General features: G+C 58.6%; 1 protein-coding gene across 1 annotated transcript in view; it reads left to right on the top strand.

The window, feature by feature from the left end:
• The first annotated feature begins 3,245 nt into the window (after nucleotides 1–3,245).
• The window catches only part of LOC125342018 (teneurin-2-like), an 89,103-nt gene continuing 78,483 nt past the window's right edge, over nucleotides 3,246–13,865 (top strand). Inside the window, exon 1 of the mRNA XM_048334153.1 lies at nucleotides 3,246–3,450. The gene's annotated coding sequence lies outside the window, so the exon portion shown is untranslated. The remainder of the gene's footprint in view (nucleotides 3,451–13,865) is intronic.

The following is a 13,865-nucleotide window of genomic DNA, read 5'->3' on the forward strand; positions in this document are numbered from 1 at the left end:
AGAAGAAAGATATTTATACACGTGTACTAAGTACAAGGAACTGTATCTCTGTGTTTTCGTTGTGCAAAGCTGCTTTTCTCGGGCATCACTTTGCAGTCTACCACGAGGATTCAAACGGCAACCTTTGTCTTCTTTTTAAAAATGCCAGACCTAGGCGAGAGCAGGAGCACCCCAGAATCAGCCTGGCTTATGTAATCCTCCTCGATGATTCTGAGGAGTACTTTGCGTTCTTCTCGAGTACCAAGGGCAGAAAAGCGCTCCCGTGCCTACCCGCGCGTGGTGCGTGGATGACCGTCTGCCTGCGTCTCTCCCCCGCTCTGCGGTGCCCACAAGGTCCTTATAAATAGCTCCGGAACCTTCCGGCATCGTGGGACCCCTTGTTCCCTTACTTGTTATTTCGCAGGAAGAGACTCGGCTCTAAACACGCGCAAGTGTCTTCTTTGAGCATCTGGAATCTATTTCCAGTTCTACGGAACGGCTAAGTGGCGTGGGCCAAGTCACTGCCCCGCGTGGGCCTGGCCGTCAGGTTTAGGCAGGGAGCTTCTTACCCGCAGTGACAACCCTCAGCTCCCCGTGGTGGAAAGGAGAACGCAAGGGCAGGATGGGAAATGCACCGGCTTAGCTGGTGAAAACGATGGAGGCGTCGGTCCTTCTGGCTAGCTGTCTGTCCTCTGCCTGAACTGACGCTGTTCCTGCAGCCCGCTGACCCGCAATCCTTCTTGCTGTCCTCTCCCCGCTTCCCAAACAGCCACAACGGGTCTGTCCGTCGGTCAGTCCAGGTGTTTGTCTGGCTATCCGTCTTTCAAACAGAAAATGTTTATGAGCGAGGCTACCATGAACTCTTACCCAGCTGGGTCAATTAAGAACATTGTAATTGCCCCCCAGCGTGTCAGGTCATGGCAATTCCTGTCACCCAGATAAGTAGACTTTGATCTTCATGGGGGGGGGGGGTCTCTTCACCCCCACCCCCACCCGTGCGCACAGCCGGGCGGTCTCTGCCGGCTGCCAGGGTCAGTGGGACGCTTGATGTCACCTACCTGGGTGAAATGACCGAGCGTCGCGGGTGAGCGAGTCTGCTCTGTTTGATTGGGGAGCAGGCCAGTCTTGGGCTTGAGGAATTTCCCAAGCCTGGGGGTGCCGGCACCCCGCGCGGAAGGAGCTCCCCCAGCATGGCAGGAAAGGGGCAGCGACACGCCAGGACCTGTCTGTCCCGTAATCCTGTCCCGACAGAACAAGGCCTCCGGGCGGCTGGCCGAGGGCCCTCCGGGGACGGGGTGGGGACTCACTCTGGAGTGGAACGGCTGCGGCCGCCCAGCCGCGCTTGCCGTGGCCCCGGGCCGTACGGACGCCGTCCCCCTGGCCCAGCAGCGAGGCTGCCGGGAACCCGGCCCGGCGGGGGCAGCAGGGCCCCGGGCACAGGCCGGAGGACGCCCAGGAGGAGCGGACGGCGGGCCTCCCGCAAGCCGGCTCGCCTGCTGCTGGGCCGGCTGCTCCCCCTCCTAGGAATTTGCACACGTGCACGCACACACACCTGGGTGTGCAAAGCCATAGCACTGACTGGCACAGAGTAGGGCCGGGCAAATAAGACCTTTCTCACCTTCCTCCCCCCCCCCCCGCGCTACCCCACCCCCCACCCCCAGCCAGTAGATTCGGGCTGAGTCTGCGCTGCGTGTCGAGTGCTTTGCTTTGGGACTGAGGACAGGCCTGAGAGGCAGACAGTGGCTCTCGCGTCCAGGAAAGGAATCAGAGCGGGTCACCCCTGCTCCCAGGAGGAAACGCAGACCAGAGAAGCAGCAGGCCCCTGACTACTGGGCAGTGGCAGAGGGGAGAATCAGTTGGCAGGCTGAGTGGCCCGGTGGGCTGGACGGTCGGGAGCCAGGTGGGGTGTGGTAGCGCCCCGGGCTAGGGGTGAGGGAGGTAGGAGAAGCAGCGAAGGGCCGTGGTACGGAGGTGGCGCCGTGCTGGAGGGGTGTGTGGCTGGGGCAATTGTGATGTGACCTGGCTTCGAGCCAACACACATCACCTGACATTAGCCGGGCACCGGTGGCCACACCTGTCACCCTGGGATCATGGCTCAAAGCCGGCCTGGGCAGGAAATTCTCTTAGACTTTTGTCTCCAATTAACAACTCAGAGACTGGAAGTGGATCTGTGGCTCGAGTGGCAGAGTGCAAGCTCAGGAGCAGTGCCCCAGCCCCGAGTTCAAGCCCCAGGACTGCCACAAGATGATGGATGGAGGGATGGATGGATGGATGGATGGAGGGATGGATGGAGGGATGGATGGATGGATGGATGGGTGGATGGATGGGTGGATGGATGGATGGAGGGATGGAGGGATGGAGGGATGGAGGGATGGATGGATGGATGCAGGGATGGATGGATGGATGGAGGGAGGGAGGAATGGATGGAGGGAGGGATGGATGGATGGATGGAGGGAGGGAGGAATGGATGGAGGGAGGGATGGATGGATGGATGGAGGGATGGATGATGGATGGAGGGATGGAGGGATGGATGGATGGATGGAGGGAGGGATGGAGGGATGGATGGAGGGATGGATGGATGGAGGGAGGGAGGGATGGATGGAGGGAGGGAGGGAGGGAGGGAGAGATGGAGGGAGGGAGGGAGGGAGGGATGGATGGATGGAGGAATGGAGGGATGGATGGATGGATGGATTCAGGGATGGATGGATGGAGGGAGGGAGGGATGGATGGATGGGTGGATGGAGGGAAGGATGGATGGAGGGATGGATGGATGGATGGATGGAGGGATGGATGGAGGGAGGGAGGGAGGGAGGGAGGGATGGAGGGATGGAGGGATGGATGGATGGAGGGATGGATGGATGGAGGGAGGGAGGGATGGAGGGATGGAGGGATGGAGGGATGGATGGATGAATGGAGGGAGGGAGAGATGGAGGGAGGAAGGGATGGATGGATGGAGGGATGGAGGGATGGAGGGAGGGATAGATGGAGGGAGGGATGGAGGGATGGATAGATGGAGGGAGGGAGGGAGGGAGGGAGGGATGTGTGGATGGATGGAGGGATGGATGAAATATCTATATACAGAGAGAGAGAGAGAGAGACTGTTGGAGAGCCAACCATCAAACCACTCTGAAAGAAGCACATCTGGTCCATTTCACAAAGAGGTCAAACAACATGTCCTGTGAGCCGGTTTAGGCGCGACTGTCTTGGGATGCTGTCATGAAGCTCGTTGCTGACCTCTGACCCCTCTGTCCTCTCTCCCAGGTCGACCCATCCCACCTACATCCTCGTCTAGCCTCCTCCCACCTGCCCAGCTGCCCAGCTCCCATAATCCTCCGCCCGTTAGCTGCCAGATGCCCTTGCTAGACAGCAACACCTCTCACCAGATCATGGACACCAATCCCGATGAGGAGTTCTCCCCCAATTCCTACCTGCTCAGAGCCTGCTCAGGGCCCCAGCAAACCTCCGGCGGCGGTAAGGACTCGCGCGCGCACGCGCGCTCTCTCTCTCTCTCTCTCTCTGCCTGTTGTCTGTGACTGTGTGCTGTGGTGTGCATGACCTGACCGTCTTGGGCCTCCAAGCAAAGTGACAACAGTGCCACGAGGGCCAGCTGGGGAGAGGGGGTGTTAGAGGGCACAGTAGAGTTGTCCTGGGGGAGCCTGGCATTGGGGAGCCACGCGTCCGTGACTGGGTTGTGTCCGTGTGTATTTGCGTGTGCGTGTGCGTGTGTATCAGAGGCGTGGGGCCTCCTGCAGTGGAGGGAATTTGCCCACGGCGCGGCGGCAGAGCACGCTCGTGTGCGGGGCGAGCCTCCCCGAGCAGCTGGCGCGCTGCCTCCGCTGCCTCGTGTGTGGCTGCGACTCCCGTCCCAGCCTCGTGACCCGGCGCCGGGCGGGTGCCCGGCTCCCATGCCTCTCGGGATCCCTGTCACGGGCGTGCTTCCCGTCGGACGTCCTTGGTTTTGTGATAGAATGCGCTCCCTCGGCTGAATCCCGAGTGGCCGGGCCGGCGTTGGGGGGAGCGCCCTCTCCCGCAACACCCCCACTTCCGCCTCCTCCCTGGCACGTAAGGGGCGGCGGGGCCGGGCCCGGGTGTCGGTTCCGTGGGGACCCTCGACGTGATTGCTCCGACTCCCCGAGCCTTAGGTGCCGCTGGCCCCGGACTCCGGCAGCGCCGGCTTGACGTGGCTTTCTGCGGCAGGTGGAAGGTGGGCGTGCACGTGAGCGTGTAAGCGTGTAGGCGTGTTTGGCGCTCAGGGACGACCTCGAGCCACGGAGGGAGGACGGCACTGGCGAGGCGCTCTTCTTGAGCTCGCCTCCCGGGGGGGGGGGGCTCCGAAGGCGCGGTGCGGCGCGGGGTTGGGGCCGCATCCATGGACATGGTCCACCTGCAGCCTCGCCCTTCTAATCAGGGAAGACCTGCCCCGTGCACAACGATCTGCTCTGCTAGGGAGAATGGCGGGGGGCCCGTGCCCTTCTTCAAAGCCAGGCCCGATATATTTAGTAAACTCATATTCTTTCTCCCAAAAAAAAAAAAATTACCTAATCAAATCTCTCATCAAATGAGCAATCCATTGTTGATATTATGAAGGCCTTTAATCTACCATAAATCTTTATTAGAACTCATCAGAGCTTCTCGTTTGAGAGAAATGTGATTATGGCACTCTTAAAATGACATTGCATCATCGGGGTGATTGGTTTACCATTTGCAGAAGAGACATCAATCACAGGAAACACAACCACACAGTAAATGAATTCAACCTTTCTACCATGGAACAATGACACTGTAATTGCTCAAAATCAGGCTTAAAATGAAATCGGAAAATGCTCTTTCTTCAAATACGATGTTAACTTAATGGAATATATTATGAAAAAATCGTGTTTGAGGGAATTCTATATAATTAAAAATATGTGGAAATATGTTTCCCCTTTTTCCTTCCCGCGGAACCTGATTTTAGCGTCCTTATTTATTTATTTATTTATTTCTCCTGCGGAGATTATGTTGCGTTTAATTGAACCACCCTCGCTCATGTTTGGCTGCTTTTTATTTCATACTATGTAATCGTGATGAATATTGTATTTTGAAGGACAAGAGGCTTTTTGAAAGGAGGTGCACCTGCTGAGAGCTTTTTAAAAACAGACAATTATTAAGGAGAAAATGAGCTTTTTAAAAAAATAATAAAAGCCGCTAGATCCTTTTATGCGCGTATGGATACCCCGAGCGGCGTTGATTTCCAAACGGGAGTTCGTGGGTTTCCAAACTGGCCCAGGCTGCGGGCGACGCCGCCATTCCCCTCCTGGTGGCGGACGTGGCCACGGGTTCCGGCCTCTGCCGGGTCCGCTCTGGGTGGACAGAGCGGATCTGTGCGTTAGGAATCGCATCGACCCTCCGGCTCCACGACGCGCTTTTCAGCTCTCGGGAGAGCACCGGCGGCTTTGAGCTTCGGCGAGGCCGGAGGATACATGGAGGTCCATTTCCATGCCACACAGGAGCCACGATGATGCGATTTCATCTTCCGCTGAGAGAGGAGGGGGTGAAGATTCAGTTTTGCGGGGTTTTCTCGCCCTGGTTTTTCAGGATCTGAGGGGTTTGGGGGGGCGGGAGGGGGGGGCGTTCAGAACTCTGGCTGATGGGCGGGCGTTTGAAATTCATGACTTTGGCTTGGCCTCGAGAATGTTTGAAGTCAGAGTACTTGTTGCACGTATGTCTGTGCATCTGTGTGTGTGTGCGTGTGTGAGCACGTGTGTGTGTGTGTGTTTCCTATGGAACAGGTTTGGGGGTCCCAGGGAAAATTTGGGGATCCTGTCAAGAGGCAGCTGTGTTGGCCACGCGTTTAAAGTGCTGAGACGCCAGGCACAGAGCTTGGCCGGCACGCTCACACCGGAGTTCAAAAGTTGTTCTTGTGGCCCGCCGTGCTGTGTTCTAAAGATCCGGAAGCAGGTTGGCCTCGGTCTTTTTCTCACGGGGAAGGCAATGCCTTCTAGAACATTCATCCCGTAGGCAACAGTAAGACCAAAACCAAAACCAAACCAAACCAAACAAACAACCAAAAATCCCCACTATTTCCTACCCTCTTCCTATGGCTATTATTTCCCATTGGCCAAGCCCAGGGTTTTCACGCGTCACAGTCCCTCCCTCCACCCCCGCCCCCACCAAGGAGCCCCCTTCTCAGAGACAGCGCCATCACAACACAGAGGGGAGAAAACCTCCCCACCCCACGTGCAAGCCCAGCTCAGCCCCGGCTGCCGAGTTCGGGCGGACGGCTCAGGTGCCTTCCTTAGCGGGTGGCACCAAAACCCAGACACCGGCTCTGACCCTCCGTCTACACCCGTCAACGCAGACGCCCGTGCCGCCCAACAGGCCCTCAGCGGAGCACGGCTGCCCCCCCAAGTGCCTGCTCCCCGGGAAGGGCTGAACTGGCCCCCGAAAGCCGGGGCTCATCTCCGCCAGGACCCCCTCAGCCATCCCCAGAGCACAGGAGCCCTGGGAGCCCACGGAGCTGGGCCTGGAACCGCGCCCGTTCCCCCCCCCCCCCGGATACGAAGCAGCAACCCGAGTGATGCCAAATGAAGAGGGGGCCTCAAAATCAGCCCCCACGGCCCGGGAGGAAAGCTCAGCGGTTAGAGGACGCGCCTGTGCGTTCATTCCCCAGCCCTGGGAAACAATGAGCCTGATGCCCACCCATCCACCCATCCACCCACCCACCCGTCCATCCACCTCCCCGCCGGCTTCTTGCTCTAGGGTTCTGCCTCTGAGTTCCTTGCATCCCTTCTAACCAGGCCCGCTCATAGTTGGGGACCCCCCCCCAGCTCTTTCTAGACTGTTCAGCCCTGAGTTTCCCCTGGAGAGGGCGTGGACGCCATCTCGGTGGCGTTCTCCCCCGGGGAAGAGAGGCATCGTGGGCCCCCCGTGACCCGTGGCTCTCAGAGACCCCTCCCCCCAAGACTCCCACCCCCCAGCCCCCGGACGCTCAGCGCTCAGGGACCCCAGGCCGCGATGAGGAGCTGTGGACGCCGCCCCGTGGCCGGGGGGGTGCCTGCCCCCGCCTGCGGCCCACTCGTCCGCGGCTCCGTGTGCGGCACCCCGTCTTGTACACAGGCACCCCGTCTTGTACACTGGCACCCCGTCTGTACACAGGCGCCCCGTCTTGTACACAGGCACCCCGTCTGTACACAGTCGCCCCGTCTTGTACACTGGCACCCCGTCTGTACACAGGCGCCCCGTCTTGTACACAGGCGCCCCGTCTTGTACACAGGCGCCCCGTCTTGTACACAGGCGCCCCGTCTGTACACAGGCACCCCGTCTTGTACACTGACACCCCGTCTGTACACAGGCACCCCGTCTGTACACAGGCACCCCGTCTGTACACAGGCACCCCATCTGTACACAGGTGCCCCGTCTTGTACACAGACACCCCGTCTTGTACACAGGCGCCCCGTCTGTACACAGGCGCCCCGTCTGTACACAGTCGCCCCGTCTTGTACACAGGCGCCCCGTCTGTACACAGGCACCCCGTCTTGTACACAGTCGCCCCGTCTTGTACACAGGCGCCCCGTCTTGTACACAGGCACCCCGTCTGTACACAGGAGCCCCGTCTTGTACACAGGCACCCCGTCTTGTACACAGGCACCCCGTCTTGTACACAGGCGCCCCGTCTTGTACACAGGCACCCCGTCTGTACACAGGAGCCCCGTCTTGTACACAGGCACCCCGTCTTGTACACAGGCGCCCCGTCTTGTACACAGGCGCCCCGTCTTGTACACAGGCGCCCCGTCTTGTACACAGGCACCCCGTCTTGTACACAGGCGCCCCGTCTTGTACACAGGCGCCCCGTCTTGTACACAGGCGCCCCGTCTTGTACACAGGCACCCCGTCTTGTACACAGGCACCCCGTCTGTACACAGGCACCCCGTCTACACACAGACACCCCGTCTGTACACAGACACCCCGTCTTGTACACAGGCGCCCCATCTGTACACAGGCGCCCCGTCTTGTACACAGGCACCCCGTCTTGTACACAGGCACCCCGTCTGTACACAGACACCCCATCTGTACACAGGCACCCCGTCTTGTACACAGGCACCCCGTCTTGTACACAGGCACCCCATCTGTACACAGGTGCCCCGTCTTGTACACTGACACCCCGTCTGTACACAGGCACACCGTCTACACACGGGCGCCCCGTCTCGCACCCCGGCGCCCCGTCGGCCCGGCCGCCTGCCCTTCAAAGGTTCTGGTGGGTCCTCTCTGCGCCCCGCCGCGCTCACGGCGGTTGGATGGAGGGCCCCTCACGCGTCGTGATCTGGGGACGGGAGGGGACGCCTTCCGTGGGCCGTGTCCATCCTTCGTGCATCTTCGCGGAGAAGGCCGGTGTTTTTGACTGAATCGTTTGGCCTCTCTTGTTAGGAGCCAGCGGCAGGGCTTCTTTTTATATTCGGGTGCCGCTGGCTTATTATGAGATCCATGGCGGTGGATGTTTCCTCTTGTCGGGCACCTTACCTTTTTCTCTCTCTAGTTCTGTCGTCCTTGAGTACAAAAGATTTTCATTTTGGAGTTTGTCCGTCTTTTTTTCCTTTAATTTCCTGTGGGGTTTTTTTTTCTTATTATTTTGGTGCTACCTAAATAACTCCTCTGAGGGTTTATTTATTTATTGCCAGTACCGGGACTTGAACTCAGAGCTTCACCCCCTCACTCAACTTTTACACGGACAAATGGTGCTCTACCACTTGGGTCCCGCCTCCACGCGGGCCTGGTTCCGGTTAACTAGAAATGGAGTTGCGTGTCATGGGTCTGCCCTGGCGAGCTCTGAACCCCGTTGCTCAGCTCTCGGTCTCCTGAGTGCACAGCGAGGACCCTAGCTCAAGGGCTGTTTGTCTGAGAGCCACTGTCCCAACGGTTTCCACACGCGGCAGTTCATTTGCTGTGGACGGCCAGCCGGACTCGAATCCCGGGTCAGGAGCTCGTGGAGATGAGTCCCAGAGCGTCGCTTCCTTTATCGCCGGTGGCGTTCTGTTTGGGAAGCACGGGCCCCCTTAGGCCGCGAGGTTGTAATACTGTTGTTCTCCTCGTTTTGAAGAAGGGAAAACTGGATCCGAGGGGGTAAGCCACTTGCCTAACCCGCTGGGTCAGTAGTAAATTCGACAAGAAGAACCTGACCGAGGGGTTGGCGGCACGGTTCAGGTAGCAGAGCGCCAGCCGGTGAGCAAAGAAAGCGTCAGATGCCAAGTTTGAGTTTGGGTCTCGGGCGGGAAAACAAAAGTAAACGAATGAGAAAACCTGACCTAAAGAAACCAGTGTCTAGAACGCTGCGCACGTAGACACTTGGGTGGAGAATTTACGGCTAGGTCGGGGGCGGGGAGCCGTCATCGTTTTCAGCACGGCTGGGGTCGGGGCGCCTCTGTCTGGGCGCCAGGGGGTGGAGTGGAGTGCGGCATCTGAGCTTGGGAGGAGACCTGGGGGCCCGGAAAGGGGACGACGTAGGCTGGGCGGAGGCAGCGAGCCCGGCTCCGCAGCTTCCGCGGTGAGAAGCCACCAGATGACGCCTAACATCGAAGTCACAAGACGCAGCAGCCAAGCACGTTATTTATAGAACTGGAGATAAACACCAACATAGTCAGCCGAAAAAAACTAAAAAGGTGAGCGCGGTTTCTGCTGGGAAAGGGAAGGAACGCTGGTGGCGGTGGAAAGAAGGTTGCTATTTTCAAACCAAACACCGTAGAGCTGCTTGACGGTGTAGGCCGGCCGTGATTTTTTTCTTTTTGTCTTTTTGTTGTGATTTAAACATTTTTAAAGGAGCGCACGTTAACAGTTGCACGCGGACGAGGCGCGGTGTCCGCGTGGCACGGTCACCGCGTAGAGGCGAGGGAGGCTTCTTGAGGCGTGTGTGCTAATGACTTAGCACCTGCTGGGGCGGACGTGAGCTGGCGAGCGTCCTCCCCCGCGGAGCCATCGCCCCCGAGGCCTCTGACGGTGGGGCGGGGGTGGGGGGTCACGGGGAAGTCAGGTGACATCGGAGGCCATTGGTGATGTTGTGGCAACGCCATGGCTCTCCAAAGAAAACCCAGAGAGGCCGGGCGTGTGCGGCAGACCCGTCACGCTGGCTACGCGGGAGGCCCAGGGCAGGGGGATCGTGGTTCGAAACCATCCCGGGCAGGAGAGGCCGAAAGGCGCGATGGCACCCCGTCGGTGGGCGCAGTGTGGCTGACACGCCGGCGACCCCGGAGCCGTGGGGGGGGGAAGAAATCTGGCGTCGCCGCGGTGCCGAGCCGGCCACCCCGCATCGCGCACGTCAAGTCAGGGCTGAGGCTGGGGCTTCCCCGGCGACACAACTCCGTCACTGGAGCAGGGAGGGCGGACGCGGTGGCTCACCGCCGCCACCCAGGAGCACGCAGGAAGCGTCCACGTAGGCCGACGGTGCGTGGGGACGCTCGCCCCGGGCACCCTAAAACTAACCAGGGAAAACCGGGGCTGGAGGCGCGGCTCCGCGGCGGCGGGGGCCGGCCTGGCGCGTCCAAGGCTCCGAGTTCAAACTCCCCCACGGGAAGAAGAAGAGCAGAGACGCCAGCGGCGGAGACGCGGGGCGGCTGTGCGGAGGGGGGCGTTTCGTTTCCCGAGCGCGGGCGGAGGAGCCCGGCCCCACGGCGGCGCGGCGGCTGCGTTTCGGGGAGCGGGGGGGGGGGAGGGGGGGGGAGCTTTTCTGGGAGATGGAATTGTGCAGTCTGACTGACAAAGAGAGCCAGAAGCGAGCACAGGAACGCAATGTCGTTAATATTTAAACTCCGGGATCTGAATAAACCACCCGGAGGATGAAAAGAAAGACCGATCTTGTGCAGTGATTTAAAATTCCCAGCCTGCCCCGCCGCGGCCCTGGGGCCGACTCCAGCCTTCCCCGTCCTTCACCGGGAGGCCTCTGCGTTCACGCTTTTCTTGTCCTTACTCTGCCATCCCGGGCCCCGGCGACGGCAAAGCGAGGGGCGAGACCGTTCCTCACGCGGCTATCTGCTGAGGCTGGCTTTGAACTCCCGTGCCTGGCTCCCCCCGGCCCGGGGTCCACAGGGAGCGGTCACCATGCCTGGCGGCACTTTACTTTTATCTGGCTTGTGTTTCTCTTTCTTGCCCACGCGACGTCCAGAGGGGTCACGCGTCACGGGGAAGGCAGTGCGTCTGTTTCTGATCCCCTCGCTGCCTCCCCCTCGTGTAAACAGACCCCGGCCTCCCTTCCCGCAGACGGGAAACCCAGGCGCGCACGGCGGTGACACGCCCTCACACGCACAGCGGTGACACGCCCTCACACGCACAGCGGTGACACGCCCTCACACACACAGCGGTGACACGCACAGCAGTGACACACACGGCGGTGACACGCCCTCACACACACAGCGGTGACACGTACAGCGGTGACACACACGGCGGTGACACGCCCTCACACGCACGGCGGTGACACGCCCTCACACACACAGCGGTGACACGCACAGCGGTGACACGCCCTCACACGCACAGCGGTGACACTCACAGCGGTGACACACACGGCAGTGACACTCACAGTGGTGACACGCACAGCAGTGACACACCCTCACACGCACAGCAGGGACACACACAGCGGTGACACACAGCGGTGACACACACAGCGGTGGCACGCCCTCACACGCACAGCAGGGACACACACAGCGGTGACACACAGCGGTGACACGCACGGTGGTGACACACACGGCGGTGACACGCACGGCGGTGACACGCACGGCGGTGACACGCCCTCACACGCACGGCGGTGACACTCACAGTGGTGACACGCACAGCAGTGACACGCCCTCACACGCACAGCAGGGACACACACAGCGGTGACACACAGTGGTGACACACAGCGGTGACACGCACAGCAGTGACACGCACGGCGGTGACACGCACGGCGGTGACACGCCCTCACACGCACAGCGGTGACACGCCCTCACACGCACAGCAGTGACACGCACGGCGGTGACACGCCCTCACACGCACAGCGGTGACACGCCCTCACACGCACAGCGGTGACACGCCCTCACACACACAGCAGTGACACGCACGGCGGTGACACACACAGCGGTGACACAGCGGTGACACGCACAGCAGGGACACACCCTCACACGCCCTCTTGTGCACAGCCCTTCAGATGCGCTCTGGTAGACGGGCGGGCAGTGCACCGCACCCCCACGTCAGAGATTCCGCCTCCGGACCAGAAAAACTCAGTGACTGGCCACAGGCCCGATCTGCTCTACCACCGGGGCTTTCTCCTGTTGTTATTTTTCTTCTGTATATCCAGTGTTCCCGTATAGTCACATAGATTAAGTGATGACCTAGTTGTCTTCTGTTGTATGAAAGACAGACAGACAGACAGACAGACAGACAGACAGACAGACAGACAGATAGATAGATAGATAGATAGATAGATAGATAGATAGATAGATAGATAGATAGATAGATAGATAGGTAGATAGATAGATAGGCAAGTAGACAGGCAGGTAGGTAGGTAGATGGGTAGGTGGGTGGATAGATGGATGGATAGATAGATGAAATGTAACTATGTGGATAAAAAGAAAAATGTAAAAAGATAGATGATGTTGAGACAGACAGATGATAGATAGGTAGGTAGATAGATTGATTGATTGATTGATTGATTGATTGATAGATAGATAGATAGATAAAATGCAGCTAGATTAAAAGGTATAGATGCATAAATAGATGAAAACATGGCTAGATAGATAAAAAGTTAGATTATAGATAGATATGTAAGTGTAGCTAGATAGATACATAAAGGTAGATATAGACAGGTAGATAAATAAAAAGGTAGATTACAGACAGACCGATGATGCCTAAATGTCTATCCAGTGACTCTGCTCTTCGCGTTGGACTTGGACTAACCCCCACCAAGCTGGTTTCCATCTTGGTCTCGGGGGTCTTTGGTTGTTCCGTAGATCCCCATAGCTCTTCCAACCACACTTGAGCGGACACCTGGCAGCCAGTCCGTGGCGGGCGGGCTCCTCTTACGGAGAGGGGCGGTGGCTGGAGCAGACAGGTTCCGTAGGTCCCTCCCACTATCCCTCTTGGTTTCTTCGTTTTTCTAGCTGGACTCCTATCCAGGGCCCACGGTTAGAGGGAGAAATGCCTAGGGGGGTCCTAGAACACTTAGAGGGTTAAGCGAGATGGGCAGCCCGGCACCCTCGACAGCCGCGCGGAGGGGCTGGTCCTCTGCCTGTCTTTTTATCTCTGTCATTGTTCTTTAAGAGCCCCGGAGTCTGTGGCTGCTCCTTTGTCTACTTGGACTGTTGTTACCCTGGGCAAGTTGTTTAATTAACTTCTCTGTGTTTTAGCCTCGCCATTTATAACGCAGAGATAATTATACTTCAAGATAATGTGTGCGGGAGATGCTCTCCTTTGCACGGGGAGAGACGGGCAGGCCAGGATATCATTATTGTTTAATTGTAAGGATGCTCCATGTGGACCGGGGCAGGAGCACCCTTTCCCTTTGGAGCCAGGCCCTTCGAATTCCCTCACTCCATGTGACATTCGCCCCGAGATTTCCCTAGAGGCGGTACGGGGGTAGGTCAGTGCCGTTTGGGGGTGAGGGGGGGTTCTCAGAGCGATTCTTCCTGCTCTGAGGATTTCCCTGTATGTCGAACGCAAGAACAAACAAGGTGGTCAGCTCGAAGCCACGGTGGGCCGACACCTGGCGTAGCATAGAAGCAGTTCACCTTCTTGACATTCATGGTTTTTACATAACCACCTTCCGTTGCTCAAGGATCACCCCAAGCCAAGACGGGCAGAAAGAGGGGAACTGATCAACTCTGATAGAACTCAGCTCACACTTCCACGTTTTACATCGTGCCAGAGAATTCCACTCATAAAACAAGGAGGCC

The sequence above is a fragment of the Perognathus longimembris genome, chromosome 25 (assembly GCF_023159225.1).
Source record: "Perognathus longimembris pacificus isolate PPM17 chromosome 25, ASM2315922v1, whole genome shotgun sequence".
NCBI lineage: Eukaryota > Metazoa > Chordata > Mammalia > Rodentia > Heteromyidae > Perognathus > Perognathus longimembris.